General features: G+C 37.2%; 1 pseudogene; it reads right to left on the bottom strand.

The window, feature by feature from the left end:
- The window catches only part of LOC135205238 (uncharacterized), a 39,286-nt pseudogene extending 30,231 nt beyond the window's left edge, over nt 1–9,055 (bottom strand).
- Between the last annotated feature and the right edge of the window lie 10,462 nt (nt 9,056–19,517).

The following is a 19,517-nucleotide window of genomic DNA, read 5'->3' as shown; positions in this document are numbered from 1 at the left end:
CCTCCACTGATGATGTCCCTGTGGCTCCAGGAGAGAGAGAGAGAGAGAGAATGTTAATATCTGCTTCAACACAGAGGTTATTATCAAGAACATATTCCGAAATAAAAATAACTTATACTTTAGTAAGATAAGTAGAAGGTTAGAGAATTTAATATGTAAATGAAAGTTAAATTTATGGAACGCTCTCTCTCTCTCTCCTCCTCTCTCTCTTCCTCTCAAGTCTCTTCTCGTCTCTCTCCCCTCTCTCTCATCCTCTTCTCTCTCTCTCTCTCTCTCTCTCTCTCTCTTTCACACACACACACACACAAACATATTTATCTGATAATAAATAAAAAAAGTCAGAGTAACTTAAATAAAATTCGAATTTTCTTCAGATAATATTCTCAACTGAACTGAAATTTGCAGCTATATATAGAAAATTTAATCAATAATATGATTGTTTTTAAAACACTTGAAATAAAAATTAATTAAGAAACGAACTAATAACACGAAGATTTAAAAAATATCAATTATAAAAAGGATAAAACATTACAATTACACGGTCACCCTCCATTCACCCACCACCCCCCCAAAAAGGGGGGAGGTCCCCTACCTGTCATTTCCATCAAATGCAAATCCTGACACCGAGAATAAACTAAGAGATTTTCACCAAAACACAATAATTTTTACTGAAGGATTAAATGACCGAATTTTATTAATCCCCAAATAAATCTAATTTAAATCCGATAATCTGTCGCTCCTTTCACGGATTAAATGACCGAATTTTATTAATCCCCAAATAAATCTAATTTAAATCCGATAATCTGTCGCTCCTTTCACGGATTAAATGACCGAATTTTATTAATCCCCAAATACATCTAATTTAAATCCGATAATCTGTCGCTCCTTTCACGGATTTCATCAATATTCATCATTAATTAATGATTTTATAACTTCGTTGCCGCCTTCATGAAAGCAGGAGGAGAAAGGGTGGAGAATGAAAAACTGAGTATGGTGAGAATCCGGGAGGGGTGAGAGAGAGAGAGAGAGGGAGAGAGAGAGGTGAATGACTAAAGGAACAGACTTTACATGAAACTAAAACCATCTTCAAATCTCTTATACATATACAGAGCAAATTTTTCTGAGAATATCCGTCTACCATAAAAAGCGCAATATTACAGTAACTAATAATACCTCTTTGTATTATCTGAAATATTCCCTGAGCCAATATTCAGTTCCAGTATTCCAACCCAACTGACAGTAGTAGTAGACATTTTACAAAAACAAATCCCAGACAACTAAAATACGTTTTGCTCACAAATTATTGTCCCATCATGAGAAGCACTTTCAATCTTCTCTCGTTAGCTAGAAGAAGATCAGAAAAACTGGGTTGAAACGAACGAGCACCCTCCCAGTCAGGCGTGTAATGAGACTGTGATAACCCTTCTAAGAGTTTCTTTGTAATGTGCAAGAAGTTTTTATTTGATGACGAAACTGACTTTCATTTGTCATGCTAAGCGGAGAGGTGATAGGAATATGCAATCCTGTGTCTTTATCTAGCCCGGGCCAGTAGAAACCAAGGTTTTAAAGAACGCCTCTTGAAAGGAGGAAGGTTATGAGAATCGGAGCATCACTGGGAGATGGGGAAAGAAGCAGATGCAACGCTGCCAACTACAACCAGATGGTTGTCTCTGTTATAGTTTAGGATAAAAATGAACTTGCAAGATCTGTACGTTTTGTCTAGACTGGGTTTGGAGAAGACAATTGGGGGTTGGGGGGAAGGGGGGGACACAGAAAGAGGGGGAACGGATGGGGGGAGGGAGTGAGAGAGAAAAGAAAGAGGGTGTAATACGGAGAGAGAAAGAAGACAAGAATAAAGTCTAAACTAACGACCATCTCAAGTATATACAGTCACAGTGCTCATGGAGCGATGGCCCCTCTCTCTCTCTCTCTCTCTCTCTCTCTCTCTCTCTCTCTCTCTCTCTCCACAATAAACCACCAATGATGAATGATCAAATGTTAATCTTTTGGAGTGAGGGTGCAGGCCCCATATGCTCATTCAAAACCCTTTTCCTGACTTACATAAACAACTATTCAAAACACTTAACTATGACGTATGACCTTGAGGGAGGTCACAAGATGACGTCATTTCCGCCTACTTCCCAAAACATTTCAGCCCAAAGCCTGCAGGTGAGATTGTTGTAGGCTTAAGCAACACTGAACCACCCACTCACCCACCTGGCCTCTCCAGCGCCCTCTCTCCAACTCGGGGCCAAAGTTCCGACATAACAGCAGAGCAAAGTCCACAGACTGCTATGAAAGAGCCGTTTCCTGAGGACTCTTGGCATTCAATGTGATAGTTTTTGTATTTGGGGGGGGGGGAGGGGGACTGAAAAATGATACCATAAATATAGATTTGAGAATTATTCTTTTTTTTCCTGAGAGAGTGAAATTGTCAGCTGCTATTTTAATTCGCGAGGAATATAGACAAAATTCTTTGTACTCATTCTGTAGCTGCATCTTCGCTCGTATGTAGGTATAGCAGTATGCAGACTATGATCGTCCTTGAAATAAACCTGTGTGCAGAGAAGAATATGTATATAGATTATGTATGTAACACTTCGTGTTCATAACAGTACCCTGTGCGTATGTACATATTTAGATACCGTTACTTAAGCCTTTTAATTATGCCAAGTATATACATTCTCAAAATACCCAACACCACAGTGCATGCCAATTGCTAAGTCTACAGAATGCCTGGGCACTCAAAATTTCGAGAGGAGAGAGAAAGTTTGCAGAATTTCACCGAAAATTCTCTCTCTCTCTCTCTCTCTCTCTCTCTCTCTACATACTCGGTCCTATATCGCTGGACCCAGCAGGTTGGAGGAGGAGGAGGAGGAGGACCTTGAACTTTGACATCAAACGTTGCATCACATTCAAGTGTGGGAAACCCCTAAGTACATTAGGTCTGTTCATTATCTAACCTTTGGTTGAAATCGCCTGCACTCATTTATAAGATCAACCCTTTTTTGTAGAAGTTGTCACTTTGATCCAAAATTGTCTTTTGGGGCGATGAGACGAAGTTTCCCAGTTGACCTTCGAGTAATAAAATTGGGCATTTCCACCCCATTATAGGTAAGACAGGCTTCTAAATTACTCTTCCACAAACATTATAGGAAGCGTTTTTCTCAGAATAATTATAAGCAACTGGAAGAGAAAGAAATCGTTCAGCACCTCAATCAAACTCCATAGGAACCCAAGAAGTGTCTATGCCATTTTCAAGAGTTGAACGTAGGCCTATCTAGGATTAGGCTCAATTTTCAAAAGAGCTCAGACTGGGCCTCTCTTGGAATAGATTATTATTTCAAAAGAGGTAAGTGTAGGCTAATCTGGGAACAGATCGTAACCCCACCTCCCACAGCCCCATTCCCCTGGGCTAGTTGTCTATCGAGTGCTTTCATATGTATGCAAATTGGCCTCATCCGATTAGTCAACACCACCTGGAATTCCCGATGTCGGAATGCGCTGGAATGACGTCCGAAGTAAAATCAATTTAATTCATTTCAGGCAAATATTATATTCGGAATAAGGCTGAATGCGTAAGCTAAGCGTATGCAGTTATTAATATATTTTTGGTCACGTATGACTTAGTAAACATGAATATATCTATTGTAAATAACAATGAGGTCCCCTTACTCTTGTACGAATGAACAGGGGGGGTGTTGGTAACAACTTTCCAACGGAAGACCTAGAAGGCAAAATTAGAAGAAATGAAAACTCTTGGGTCTTTTACCTGTAAAGAAATTGCTTCTGTACGTAAGGTTTCTTTTCAAATGCTGATGGGATCATTTGACCTTCTTTCCGGCCAAAACGAAGCTGACTGGAAAACTTGTGATAAGTTCCGAATGTTCTAATCAACTTTCCCTGCCGAGGAAGATGAAGGAAAGGATAATCGAAAGTAAGAGAAAGAGCAGTACCCTGACGAGGGGAATTAATCACAGGATTAAAATCAGGTGCTACTTTCTTTTGTATCTTACTTCTTTGATTTCATCTGATACTTTCCGAGAACTGACACAAAATCTCCTGGATTGGATTGAATAGACAAAATCCCTGAGCAAGAGGAATCCAAAATGAGTCATTTAGTATCTTCTGTCCATTAGGCTTGAGATCCAGTGTGTACTGAATTTGGTACTACATAACGTGTAAGACATTCAACTTGACAAATCTCACGTTTTTTACACGAATCCCCCATTTGGAGAGAGAGAGAGAGAGATTCTTCTTCCCCTACAGTTCAGGTAAATAAACAATTATTCTTGTCTATATAAACATGCAGGTGTTGAAGTCTAATACTCATGTCTAAATCATTCATAAAAGACAAAATATGTACGACATTCATCTCAAAATAGATACATCCACATTATAGTAAAACATGTCATCAAAACACGTCGGCAACTTATCTCATACATATCACATACATGTTGATTGATTGATTGATTGTATCTATTAAATCTGGCGTCAAAACATCTGGGTAATTGACACCGAAATAAATTAAATAGGAAAAATTTAATTTTTAATAAATTTCATATAAAAAAATCTATAAATATATGTATTTAAAAATTTTGTTCATATATATAAGTTCTTACATAGACAATCTATGCATAATTTAAATTTGGTTGAGGAGGCCCGCCTCACCCATAAATCTATTAACTGCTCTATATTACAATCCTTTCCAAGAATTGTAGCTAGGATAAAATTACCTACTCTGTCACGACCCCAAGACAGGAACTTATGTCTCAAATTCCCGAATCTGGGACATTCAATCAGCAAATGTTTCATAGTCAAGGGCAGAGTGCAGTTCTCGCAAAACGGAGGATTTTCACGAGACATCAAGAACCCATGTGTGAGTCTTGTATGTCCAATCCTCAATCTGCACAACATCGTTTCTTGTCTCCGTGGCATATATGGATATGACCAAGGAGACACTGATGAAGTGGTACTGTGCATTTTTTTTATTAGTTAAAATATCCTCCCACTGGGACTGCCAACATTTTTTTTAATTCTCTGACCTACTAGAGGATACAAATCGCGATATGGTAGTATGCATCTTGTGGGTCCTGGGGAGCTGACCGCAGACATTGCAAGTCGGTCAGCTTTCTCATTCCCAGCCACCCCAACATGGGAAGGAACCCAACAGAACTTTATTTCTTTGCCTCTTCTTTTTAGTAAAAGCAGCCATTCCAATATATCTAAAATCAGAGGGTTTAAAGGGTTAAAAGATTCCAGTGACTGAAGAACACTTCCTGGGTCACAATATATAATAAAGCCTTTAAAATAGCATATAATTCTGCTGTAAAAATCGATGCAACAGGTGATAACCTGCCACTTCTCTCTAAATCAGGGAAGGCTACTCCAAAGCCGACGCCAGCATCTGACTTTGAGCCGTCCGTGAAAACTGCAGTGGAGTTACCATGATGCAAGGAGTGTTCTAAAAATATTGACCGCATGGCCTCACTGAACAATTCTGTCTTGATAAAATTAAAATATCTACAGACGTTTACCTCTGGGAAGTTCCAGGGGGGACTAATTAAATATTTTGCAGGTAAAATCTCGATCCTTGGCATATTTAATTCACGGACAATGACATTTACTCTAAAAGCGAATGGATGAGGTTGCTTGGGGGGATTTTCATAAAACTGCCAATGCCTTTCCTTTCTCATACAATAGCTGGTTAAAGACTTAGGTAGCCTCTGGAATCTATACCAGCTCCGAACCAGCAGACGCTTGTAATGAAGATCCAGTGGCACCTCATCAGCATCTACAAGGATGCTCTCGGTGGGAGATGATTTAAATGCTCCTGTACACAACCGTATTCCTCCATGATGAATTGAGCTGAGCATTTTAAGGCTATTTGGCTTCGCAGAGGTGTACACCTCACACCCATAACGTAATTTTGAAAAGACCATGGCTTTATATAATCTCAACATCTGAGTTCGGTCTGCACCCCACGAAGTGTGAGACACGACTTTCAGCAAATTCATTGCTTTCAAGCATTTTGCCTCAATATATTTCAGATGTGGGATCCAGGTCAGCTTTCTATCAAAAATCAAACCAAGAAACCTTGTTTCAAAAACACATGGAATTCTCTGCCTATGAATGAATAGATCTGGATCAGGGTGGATTCCCCTTACACGTCAAAAGTGCTTAGTTACTGTTTTACTGGCAGAAAATCTAAAACCATTAACCTCAGCCCACATTACTATATTATCAATGCGGAGCTGAAGGCGGCGTTCAACCACTGCCATCCTTGATGCTGCAAAGGAAATCGACAGGTATTCAACAAAACATAATTTATCATCAGCCAAAACAGTGAACACTGGACAACACTTCGAGTTTCAAGACGTCGGTCTGACTGACTGAAGTCTCGAGGTATGATTATCTTCACTCAACCTGAGTGAAATTTAGGAATATGACTTTATCAAAATTAACCTCCTAAAGTATATACTATCACATTTTATTCGTCCTTAGTATATACATAGATACTGATCAGAACACGCCCTGTTTCTCAAAATGCATGTGTGTATAAGCCAACTATCCTTAACCTGAATTGCTTTACTGAAGACTAAAAGAATGCCCGCATTAGTTAACTAATTCCCGTAATACAAGAGCGCGCCGTAACACATTCTATTAATAGTACAAGAAGCTATAAATGAATTAAAACTGCTCGCCAGAGTCAATCTGTATCTGTAATGAATGTCTCTTCTACATCTGTAGGTCCCCAGTTTATGGCATTCAATATTTTCTGAAGTCAACTTCACACTCACGCACTATTCAAAATTATACTGTTCCTTCCAGCAGAAAATGAATTAACAAATAAATAAGCCAGTTATTTGCCACCATACCGCCCTTGGTGGTATGGTGACAGAGAAGGACGCCCATAGGTAACCCAACACACACCACCCTACAGTGACACTGTCAATGTAAATATGCCCTTTATAGAAACTGTTCCTCATCGGTCAACGAAACCAAGCCGAGATTAAATTAGCATTCTATAACTCCTTGATTGATTAATGGCTACTAAAACTGGCGTCACACATCATTCTATAAGGAACTTTAAGAAAAGCAGTATTACCTTGTCAACAACCTCATTATTACTCTAACATGCGAGCTTTTGAATACATAGGTCTAAAATTTTCACTATTAGGAATGTGTACTATTTTAAAGTTTGAGGTCTATTGTATCATATAGTGGACATAGTCTCTGATGGTTTGACGGCTACCTTAATCGAGCCTAAACATGGCTGGAATGTCAAGCTAATTATGCATGAACGATTAAGTAAACCATTTTTTACTGATACAAGTAATAAAAAACGTACAAAAATTCATTTCCTTATAAGAGCACCTTACCTATATAGCAATGTACTACAAGGAAACTATAAATATTAATTTGCATATATGTCACCAACAAAAGCGAGAGCCCCTCCTTTTTTATCTATCCACAGCAAATTTTCACAACATTGTTCTTGATTAATGCTTTACTGAAACAACAATGGTAAAATGTACCACAAGTTCGTCACCTAAAACTACACATAAAAGCTTCAATAGCGACAAACGTAAGAAAATTCTTCCCAAGTAACTTCACACTTGCCACAGGAGGAACTTTAGATTACAGCAAAGATTCAAGATGGAGAAGGGACACTTAATTCACTTAACCACCGATTGCCAAAGCTTCAAATAAATCAACGGTTTGATGACTGACTCCAACAAATTGCTCTCATTACCTGGTCAGCCTCAATTGCACTTTGGTTTAAACTCATTTTGTTATAAGTCCAGGAATACTCCCTGTATGGAATTGCTATTAATAAGTTGATGTCTTGTATCGCAACTTGATGTCTTGTATTGCAAGTTGATGTGTATTGTAAGTTAATGTCTTGTATTGCAAGTTAATGCCCTGTATTGAGAGTTGATGACTTGTATTTCAAGTTAGTGTCGTGTACTGCAAGTTAATGTCTTGTAATGTAATGCAAGTTCATGTCTTGTAATGCAATTTCTCGTGTACTGATGTCTTGTATTGCAAGTTACCTTCGTGTATTGCAAGATAATGTCTCGTGTTACAAGTTAATATCTTGTATTGCAAGTTAATGTCGTGTATTGCTAATTAATGTCCAAAAACCACATTTACTTAACCTAATCTAAGAATGACCTTAGTAATTATATCACACCAGAATGCCTTAGATATTCAGCAGTTGTTTACGTGACTTTAAATCTCTTTAATCTCACTATCTGAACACTTGGCACCAACTCTGCCAATACGAAATGAAATGCAACACAGAAACCAAATACCTTTGGTGCCCAGAGTCACATTACGATGTAAATGACACAGAAATTAAAAAAAAAAAATTAAAGCTTCAAGGTTTGGCGGTAGCCATTAACACAGATAAGTCTAGCTCGTCTCGAGCAAGACAGACGAATAATATAACCTGTCAAGTCACTAGACGTAACTATGGCGGTGAACTTTGTCGGAAACTAGACTTACGTTAATTAAAGTCAGATTTTTCATTACACAACAACGAGTAAAATTAAACAAATACACGCTAGACAATTTATATTTCCAAAAAAGTTATTAAAATCTTGACAAACCAACCGAAAATGTACTTTGAATTGTTACCAGTGTTTTAACTGAGAGAGAGAGAGCTCATTTTTCTAAGTTTCTCAATATCCTAAAATACCATTTTCTATAAAAATAATTTTTCGACCTGAAGAGGAAACGTAAAAAGTAGTTTATTGGTAAACTATAGTATTCTCGTCTCCATCGCTCCTACATTTTAAAATTCAAAATACGTTCGTAGTAATAGACCACGTAACAAATGGAGCTTTACTGAGGAACATTCTTAATTCCCTGCTATAAGATCTATCGATGGCTCTAAATAAATTAAGACATACTACGCCTTTTTTTTCTGTTACATTCGGTAACTTGATGACTTGACCCTGTTGAACTTTGAGCTGTACCTAATTGTCTTCATGGATGTACTGAAACGACTTGGATCATCGAAATGGCTGTAGAACTTGAAGCGAAACATCGTCTATAACGCAAATTTTCTCCATTAAATACTTATTTCGGGAAACAGGAGGCTCGATATGAGTAATATTCCATGATGAATACGTCTCTGATTAATATGAGGCGATGGAAACAACTTTCTGTGGTTTGTTATAAATTAAAGAACGCAGCTATTTTCAAGAATGTCCTCAATACTGGCTCTTAAATGTGTCACCATGACAAGGTAATTGTTCTTGTTCCAGTTCTGGTTCTGAATACGATTTGGAATTACTGAATGGTCAGGATTCTGGACAAACTGACAAATTCTTTCATCGTTTTTCAAATCAATCTTAACCTCCCATGTGTCGAGATGTAACAAGGTTTATTTCCCTAAATTTCCCAGAACAGGACTGACCAAGAAATGCAAACACGAGGCCACAAACAGTTTAATTACTTCAGAAAATGGAAGGCATTTCTCTCTCCCAATCCTCACCAGTTTCTCCAAAAACTCATAGCCTACTATACCAACGAGTTGTTCCAGTCAAAACTCATAACCGGCCTATTCCAAAGGATTTCTCAACGTACTGCATACACCAACTTCAATCAAGTTGACCTGAGCAAGAGATCAGTCACTTTTGAAGACCTTTCCATATAGAAAATGATTATTCGTGACGTCACGTGCGAATCAGTGCGACAGTGATATTGTTATCTGTACTTCGAAGGAGGCGATGATGGCCTAGGAATTAGGCGCCTACTATGTCGATTTACGAAAGGGTTTATTATCCTGCTAAGGTAACACATTCACGTATCAACGCACGCACGCCAATGCATAAGCGGAAATTGGTAGTTGGCTAAAGCTTACGTCAGTAAACCGTAAATGTTCCGTAAAACATACGTAAAATCGTGGACGTACGATGACGGGTCGGCCGGGTGCTGTGCACCACCCAGGGGAGCGCCGTAGCCCACTCCAGTTTTGAAATGTTCAAAACAAGTCGTGGGTGGTCACGCCAAATGTCACCTGACGTAGCTCCAGGCGTTGCACGTGGGACCCACGGTGAATGCAACGGGGAAGGCGCTGGGCTCATAGCCATTGTTCGCTGCTGCGGTTTTCTTCCCGCCGCTGTGGCAACGCTGTAGCGCGGTATGAAAAAAGGTCAGGTCGGCGCCTTCAGGTCAATGCAGTAAATCATTTTAAATAAAGAAATTTTTTGTATTCGCTTTGAAAGTAGCGATCAAACATCAGAGTCTAGACATGTGGAATGAAAAAATAAACTCACGACAAAATAATATATGACCAAAATATGTACAAGACAAGAGCAAAATTTTTCAACACAAACTACAAAACTACATAAAAAAAAAAGGAAGTCTTTTACTTGGTGCTTCTGTCTCTCTCTCTCTCTCCCTTCCATCCTCGAGCTTCATCGAGAACTTATAGTGTATATAATGTATATATTTATATTTTAAATGTTAAGTGTCTTTTTAAGTATATATTTATATTTTATATGTTAAGTATTTTCTAAGTATCTTTATCATTCTGGTTATTTTATATATGGTACTCATTGAACTCTCTCTCTGTCTGTTTTTCTGTTATTTTCTATTTTTCAGTTCATTTCCTTTTCATTGCGTAGTTTTTGAGTTGAAATAGCTTCATATTTTACTTAAAGAGTAATTGATGCGTGTTTTGGTGCACATTAAGTGCTCTAGGGTTAGTCTGGGGCTCTTGTAATGCATTTTTATTGTATTAGTTTTGTGTGGCTGCGTATGAATCTCATTTCAACAGTTGTTATCTAAGTTCCTGAGGCTGCTGTTTTGTTTAATCCATTTTGATTCAGAACGGGCGAATACTTGGAGTTGACAAGGGGAACCGCAAGCTTTGTTTACAGGCCCGCCCTTTTGTACCCTACGGCCTTACACCGTTGCGCGTACATTTGCCGCGCAATGTACGGTGCTGCTGTCAGCCCGTGTCCTGTTTACCAGCTGTTCAAGGTAATTTCACTGCGAAGATGCCCACGATCCACATACGTGGGTATACGCCGTCGTGATACGTGAATGTGTGACCCCAGCTTAATGCTGGGGTCACACATTCACGTATCACGACGGCGTATGCCCACGTATGTGGATCGTGGGCATCATCGCGGTGAAATGACCTTGAATAGCTGGTAAACAGGACACGGGCTAACGGACGTAAAGCCAGCACCGTAAATTGCGCCACAAATGTACGTGCAAAGAAAGCAAGGTCGGATGTCTACCTGAAACTAACGCCGATATTGTAATGTTCTATGTACGTCTACTTCACGTCAAGACCACGCCCACCGTTGTGGTGCCGTAGGGCACAAAAGGGCGGGCCTGTGAACAAAGCTTGCCGTTCCGTAAACAATCATTGTAATAGCTCGTCTCTTCGTTGTTTTCCTACAAATTAATCTATTTTAGTTTTATGGTAACTTTTTTGATAGTAGCCATCTGTAATATATATAATATGTAATTAATGTAACATCACAAATAAATGAACATGGGATAAGTACTATATAAGACTAGCACTAGAATTTTCTTGCTTCGATTTTACCATTCAGACATACACTTAGACTTATAAAACTGTTGGCTATGGGCGATTTATATTTAAGCGATATAGAATAACATCTAATAACTTATCAAACATTCTTGGAAATAAATAGGAATTCTACCTATTCAAGATAATATTTTTTAGATGTATATAAGAATTCCTCTCAGATATTTACATTATTTGTTACACCATTATTGTAAGACTGCTATTCAGAAAAAAATAAATATCTTCGACGTCTTGGCTATCCTCCGTCAAGGGAACGTTCTGTCCCTCGTCAATGAGGGTAGCTTCATGGAGAGTTTCCGTGTCGCTGTCATCAGTCAGAATCTCATCCAACTCCGACTCCTGTAGGAGTGGCTGTAGGAGTCTTTTCCGGGCCGAAAGAAGGTCCTGCAAGATGTGACGTTGATGGTCCCTTCCTTGGTCGTTTTAGGAGGTTCGGCATCTTGAAGGGCGCTGTGGAGAGCTTGAAGAAAACTGCTGGTCTTGGGAGACGGAAACAACAGCTGACCTGAGGGCGCCGACCTGACCTTTTATACCACGCTATAGCGTTGCCATGTCGTACAGGGTTGTAAATGTGTGAATCGGTTTCGCCGTAGGCTACAGCGCAATTAGGAGGCCCGCGTGCTTTGCCGCGGAAAGAAAACAACGACGGCGAACGATGCTGGTGACCCTAGCGCTTACCCCGCAGCAGTCACCGTGGCTCCCACGTGCAATGCCTGGAGCAACGTCAGGTGACATTTGGGGTGACCACCCACGACTTGTTTTGAACATTTCAAAATTGGAGTGGGCTACGGAGACCTAGTGGGCGGAGCTTAGCGCCCAGACGACCCGTCACCGTACGTCTACGATTTTACGTATGTTTTACGTTACATTTACGGTTTACTGACGTAAGCTGTTGCCAACTACCAATTTCCGCTCATGCGTGGGCGTGCATGCGTTGATACGTGAATGTGTGACCTTAGCATAAGAAAGGGTGGATCGTAGCAAGATGGAGGACAGAAAATATGAACGTTGATTGCTGGTATGAAGAACATTCTCTCTCTCTCTCTCTCTTAAAAATCATCTGCCCTCAAGCTCACAATGATTTCATTGCTAGTTATCTTCCCGTTAATAATATTCTCTACAAAATCTATAGAATTAACAATGTGTGATTTGGATATGTTTCCAACTAGAGGGTACAAAATTTTTCGCTGAATATTTTGAAAGTTTATATGAACAACTCGCTGTACTTAAAATAATAGGTCTCACAGGGTAGCCAGGTTTGTGTGTTTTAAGTAAACCATACAGATAATACGGCAGTTTTCCATTTGTAGTACGGAATTCGTTAATCATCTCTTTACGTTACCTAATGGATTTGACGTCAGGTTTTTCATGTTTTGAGTCATCCAGCAGCAGCGAGTTCGTCTTGTCTATATAATCACATGTAAATAAACTCTGATGATGTCACAAGTTTATTTACATGTGTCCCAGTAGATGATGTATTACAATTTCTAAATGTTGAATTGAGTAAATACAGTTTTACTTGACCAAATGGAATAATTATAAGATTAATTACTTTGTATAGTTGGTACATGTTTAACATTTAATGAGAGCTACTATCGTCAGAAATTTGGTATATATGCAAATGGGTAGTTGCCTATCATTGGTTGTATCTAAATACATATATATAATATATATATATATATATATATATATATTATATATATATATATATATATGGAATTTTTCAAAAACCGCACGGCCAATGCTATTTTACCTGATAACTTTTATTGGTTTCGATATTTAGACGACTCACTTGCAATATGGGACACTCTTCGCAATATTGATAGCATTCTACAAGAAATAAATGATTTGATACCAAGCATAAAGTTCACCCTAGAGAAAGAAAGTAATGGCTGTATCCATTTCTTTGATACGTGAGTCGTTGGAAAGGATACAGAATTAAAAGTGAAAATTTACGGGAACCAACAAATAATATTTTGATTATTCATGTTCAATCTTTCTGTACTAGAACCATCAAATAATCTGCAATCCGTGCCATGCTTTTGAGAGCACTGTTGGGTATATGTTTGTATATACATAGTAAATTCAAGTATGTAATATAATCAAAATATAAAAAAAAGATGTGCAACATCTCAGCTGGTTATGTATTGTTACAAGAAAGACAATCACACTCTCATCGTATAAAATTCTGAATGTAATTCTGTTAAAATTGTAAAATACTGTATATGTTCTCTAATAAAAGATAAAACAAAAAAACTTTGAAAATATCGTACATCCTTTGAAAATGTTGGGTTTTGGCTTTGGTATTTTCTCTCCCAAAAACACAATAGCCAAAAATCTTATAAAAAATAGTCCTACATATGATGAAGGCATTTATATCAGATCCCATGAACGTTCTTGTAAGAAGTACTATATAGATCGGACAATCGAAAAAGGAACTCGGGGCGCGGAAAAAAGTCAGCACAAATATAGTACCAGGAGAAGATATATAGTAGCAATGCCATAATCAATCATGTAATGACGCCATTTCTGTGGAATTATTCCCGAGTACTAGGTGCAAACTAAGCAATGTTGTCCTTTCGCTAAGGACATATTTTAATTGTTAAGGTGAATTGTTTTAACGGATATTTTTTGGGGTTCTGAAACCTTCGAACTGGTTGTTAAATCATTTTGAATAACTAGGTTGTTACAGTAACTGAGTTTCCTGTATTTTCAATGACCAATGTTTATCCAACTGTTGAGCTCAAAGGAATCTCTGATTTTCTGTTCCCCTGTGGACTATAACCTCATATAAATCTGTCTACGTGAAAAAGGAAGACTAAAACTTCGTGTATACACACACACACACACACACACACAACACACACATATATATCTTATAATTCATAATATTATAATAATAATTATATTATTATATATTATCATGGGCCCGAACGTTACTGGCTCTCTCTGCTTTTCCTTTTCTTTCGTGGCCCCAACCCCCTCCTACTCCGCCCTAATACCCTATATTATTATATAATATTTATTATATATATATTATCTATATATATATATATATAAATTATATTATAATAATGGGACCGAAAGTACTTGGCTATCTCGCTTTTTCATTTTTTCTTTCGTGGCAAAAAACCTTTATATATATATATATATATATATATATATATATATATATATATATATATATATAGACATGAAAGAGGCGAAGTAGTACTATAGGCCTAGTGTTCCTTTCTCTCGTCAATAAGAAAAAAAAAAGCTTTAAGGATTTTCATTTTCATTCCATCCTTGACGTTTCGTGTCTAATCCTGCGTCAATATATATGATCAAATTAATTAATCCATTAACTTGAGAGAGAGAGAGAGAGAGCTTTGGTCCCAAGGTAGGTAGCAAACACGAGAGCACCCACTCGCTTGGTAGCAGAGGCGAAATAGATGCTGTGAATTATTGCCGCCAGCATTTTGACTCAACCGCCATTTTGACTCCATGACCATCGTAGTCAATATAAAAATGAAGCTGAATCGAAGATAATACTTAGATCAATCATGGAGTGGACTAATGAACAATAAAAAAAAATGACGCAGAAGAGGAATGAAAGCCGAGATTGAGGGTAGTACTACTTGAGTAACCACCCTGATGCTACGAAACTCAGTGAGGAGTTGAAGGAAGTGAAAAGAGGCTTAGATCCTGAACAGTGAGTAAGAAGTGAGGATTTTAACACAGTGATTAGAGAAGAGGTTAAGGAATTATGGGAGAAAGAAAAACGTTAAAATAATCTTGTTATTTACAACATTAAGGAATGCTTAGAAGGAAATAAAGAAACTAGGCTTAGAAACGACACAGAAACCTGTAGCAAGCTGTACAACGAGGAACTGGGGCTAAAGGATATTGAAATAGTAGAAGTAAGTAGATTAGGAAGAAATGATAGGATGCAGGCACCCAATAATACTACAGGGGACCAGGATAGAGACAGAGAACCTAGGCCAAGAACTATTTTAGTCAAGATGAAAAGTGAAAGGGAAAAATGGGCAGTAATAGGAAAAGCCAAGATTCTCAAGGGGAGCAAGAGGTAGAATACAACAGAATATTCATAGCACCAGACCTAAACTACAGAGAAAGAGAACAGGATAAGATATTGAGACAGGAACGCAAAGACAAGAAAGAAAGGGGGTAACAGGGATGGTACATTAGAAAGGGTAAACTGATCAGAAATGAAAATTTTCAGAGTCTGGAGGGGGCAATAGGAGAAATGCAATAAACGGAGATGAAAACAATACATTAACCAAGGAGCCAAAATCAAAACAAGTGGAAATACAGTTTAAAATATATATGATAAATATACAATGTTTTAACTAGACAAAAGTTAGCAGAAATAGAGTGTTATAGACAATGATAAGATATTTTGTTTAACCGAAACTCATCAGAAACAGAACAATTTAGCATTAAGTCAAGGATAAATAAAATAGAAAATATGAGGGAGATGAAAGACAAAAAAGGAGGAGGGTTAATGATGCTGCATAGAAACAGCGATAACACAGAGTTAAACAAGGTGGAGACCATTAGCAAAGACTTATTGTATGCTAAATGCAAAATACACAATAATACTATCCATATTTTGTTGTTATACTTATCAGTAGGAAACACAGATGAGGATAAAAACAGAGATAAAGCAATAAAAATAGAATGCGAAAACATTATTAAAAACATAAACGACCAAGAATCACTATTAATTTTAGGAGATTTTAATGGCCATATAGGTTTCCTAGGCCACCAGAATACAGACAGAAATAATATTAGAATGGATGAATGAGCATAGGCTAATACTACTTAACGCAGAAGACAGATGTACTGGAGTATACACATGGGAGAGAATGCAAATGAAAAGTGTAATAGATTTTGCTTTAGTAAATGAGAAGTTATATAAAAATTTTGAGGAGATGGTAATAGATGAAGACAAAAATGAATTTGATATCTCAGACCATAATCTAATTACCATTAACTTAACATTCAAAGGACAGAACAAGAATCTCAACAAGGGTAAATGGGAGGAAGTAAAATACTTCAAAACAGATGAAGACAACCTAAATGACTTTATTAAAAAACTAGAAGAGATCCTAATAGATAAAGACACTGACAGAATCACAGAAATGGACTTATCAATACAAGAAGTAGCAGAAGATAAGCTAGTGAGAACACAGGAGAAAGATGCTAGTAGAGGAGAAAGTAGAAGAGCAACCCTGGTTCAGTGAAGAAATAAGAAAAGGTATCAAGGAAAGGAAGGAGCTGAATAGGAAGAAAAGGAAAGAGAGAGATAATGTCGTAAAGGAAAGTTTAGAGAAGAAATATATGCAAAAGAAAAAAGAAGTGCAGCTACTAATAAGAGAAGAGACAACAATTTATGAAAAGAAAATGACAGAAGAAATAAGAAGAAACAAAAACAAAGAGCTCTGGGAAAATATTGGTAAGTTAAGAAATAAGCAAAGAGGAAAAAAAGAAACTATACACTTATATAATGAACAGGGAAGCAAGCTAAATGAGGCTGAAACAAAGGATGAATTAGTGAATTACTGGAGAACCATTTACAGCAAACACGAAAATAAAATAAAGGAAATCTGGAACGAAGAGAAAAGGATGGAATATGAAAATGAATTGGCAGAAGATGATATCATTAGAATTGGAGACTATAGATTCCCAAAAGTACTAAGAGAACACATGGACCTAATGATGGAATGCATAAGGAAGATAATCCCAATGCAGGAACCTCTGATAACCAAGGAAAAAGTCATAGCATGTCTAAGTAAGCTCAAAGCTAAAAAAGCTGCAGGCCCAGATGGAATCAAACCAGAGTTTTACAAAGCATTAATGAAGAGCAAAACCTGTATAGAAGTATTAGTTAGAGGTTACAACAAAGAGCTAGAAATCAAAGAAAAGCCAGAATCTTGGAAGACATCGAGAACAAAAATGATAGAAAAGAAAAGGAAACCAAGGGCTAAGGATTTAAGGCCTATAGCATTATTAAATATATCATACAAAGTATTCATGATGCTGATAAAAGACGAAATTGAAGCACACCTCAGACTGAATGAACAAGATCACGAATGCCAAGCAGGATTCACAGGAGGGAGTAGGATAGAAGATAACATCCTTACACTACAATATTGTGTAGAAGAGAGCTACAGGAATATAAAACCATTAATAGTAACAGCTATCGATTACAGTAAAGCATTTGACTCAGTAAAACGAGAAGTTATGATCGAAGTCATGAAACAGTTCAAAATACATCCAAAAATCATAGAAGCAGTAGCTAATATATATGACGGGGATAGCGCAATAATAGACCTAGGGGAGGGAGTCGAACAGGAAATGGGAATTACAAGTGGGATTAGGCAAGGTTGCACAGGCTCTACTTCACTTTTCAAACTGATGACGTATTTAATAATTAAGAAAATGGAGGAGGAAGGGACAGGATTTGAAAATGAGCTAATAAAGATAGGGACACTTTTCTTCGCCGACGATGGATTAGTTCTAGCAAGTAATATAGAAGATGCAAGAATAAATATAGAGATTTTAATAGACATAGGAAATAAATGTGGGCTAGAAATAAATAAAGAGAAAAGCAGCATCATTATTTTCAATATGAAGGATAAACCAGAAGAGATTGAGGATATTAAAGTGAGGGAGAACATAACATATTTAGGAGTAAAGATAAATGACTCTAAAAATCTGTTTAAGCTACAGAAAAAGGAAATGTTGAATAAAGCACAGAAGTTAGCCAACCTAACCTATTCCGTGATAGAAAAAAACTGCAACAAAGTTCTAATTGGTAAAACATTCTGGAAAAATATAGCTCTACCATCAGTCTTATATGGAACCAATGTGGTTAATCTAACAGACACAGAAATAGAAAAATTACAAAGAATAGAGAATGGGGTATATAGGAAAATATTAGGAGTATGTAGAAGTACAGTAGTAGCCACATTAAGGGGGGGAGATAGGAGCTTCTTCAATGAAAAGTAGAATTATGAGTGGGAAGATAAGCTATGTAAATAATACTTTAAATGGACGGAAAGAGATACTGAAGAAAATAATTACAGATATGCAAGAAAAGGAAAGAAAATGGTGGAAAACAGTGGAAACGTACATGCATGAAGTTAAAATAAATTTAAGAAAATTAGAAGGAATGTCCAGAACAGAAATAAAGGACAAAGCCAGAACATGGGACACAGAGAGGTGGAAAGAAGATTTGGAAAATAAAGTGACTGTGAATATATATAAAATGTAGAAAAGAGAAATAAAAGATGAAGAAATTTATGATAATTCTACTGGTTCGAAGCCAGAACCAACTCTCTTAATTTAAATATAACAAAAAGGCACCAGAATGAGAACACCTGTTGTCCTTTTTGCCATAATACAGTAGAAGACATATTTCATTTCCTTTTACATTGTGGTACTTATAGAGAAGAACGTGTTAAAGCAATAGGGCTACAGCAACCCTATGAAGAGAAGGAAAGTGACATAGTTGGAAAATTTCTATTTACAGGTAACAACGAAATAAGAAAAGAAACCATATACCTGATGTGGAAAAAAAGAGAGAAAAAGGAAAGAGCTAAACAAATAAACAAAAAATACTCAAGATTAAGAGGCGCCGTTGCAAAGGCATTGAGTCGACCCATAACTACTACTACTACTACCCCCTAACGTCGGGCCCAAATCCGTCCCTAATTAGTCGTCGAAGAAAATTCGCATCAGTACTTATCATCATTTATCTTAAATATCTCATAATTAAATAAATTGTCTATATCTTTTATTATTTCTCCAACGATTACATCTAACTTTTCCATTTTCATCAATTAGGTTTGAATCAAAACATCAAATTCAACAGGAACGCGAACGCGAAGCCCTTAGGAGACGACGCCCAAAACGTAAACAAACCGCCATT

The sequence above is a fragment of the Macrobrachium nipponense genome, chromosome 49, assembly GCF_015104395.2.
Source record: "Macrobrachium nipponense isolate FS-2020 chromosome 49, ASM1510439v2, whole genome shotgun sequence".
In the NCBI taxonomy this organism is placed as follows: domain Eukaryota; kingdom Metazoa; phylum Arthropoda; class Malacostraca; order Decapoda; family Palaemonidae; genus Macrobrachium; species Macrobrachium nipponense.
This window is presented reverse-complemented; position numbering and strand designations above follow the sequence as displayed.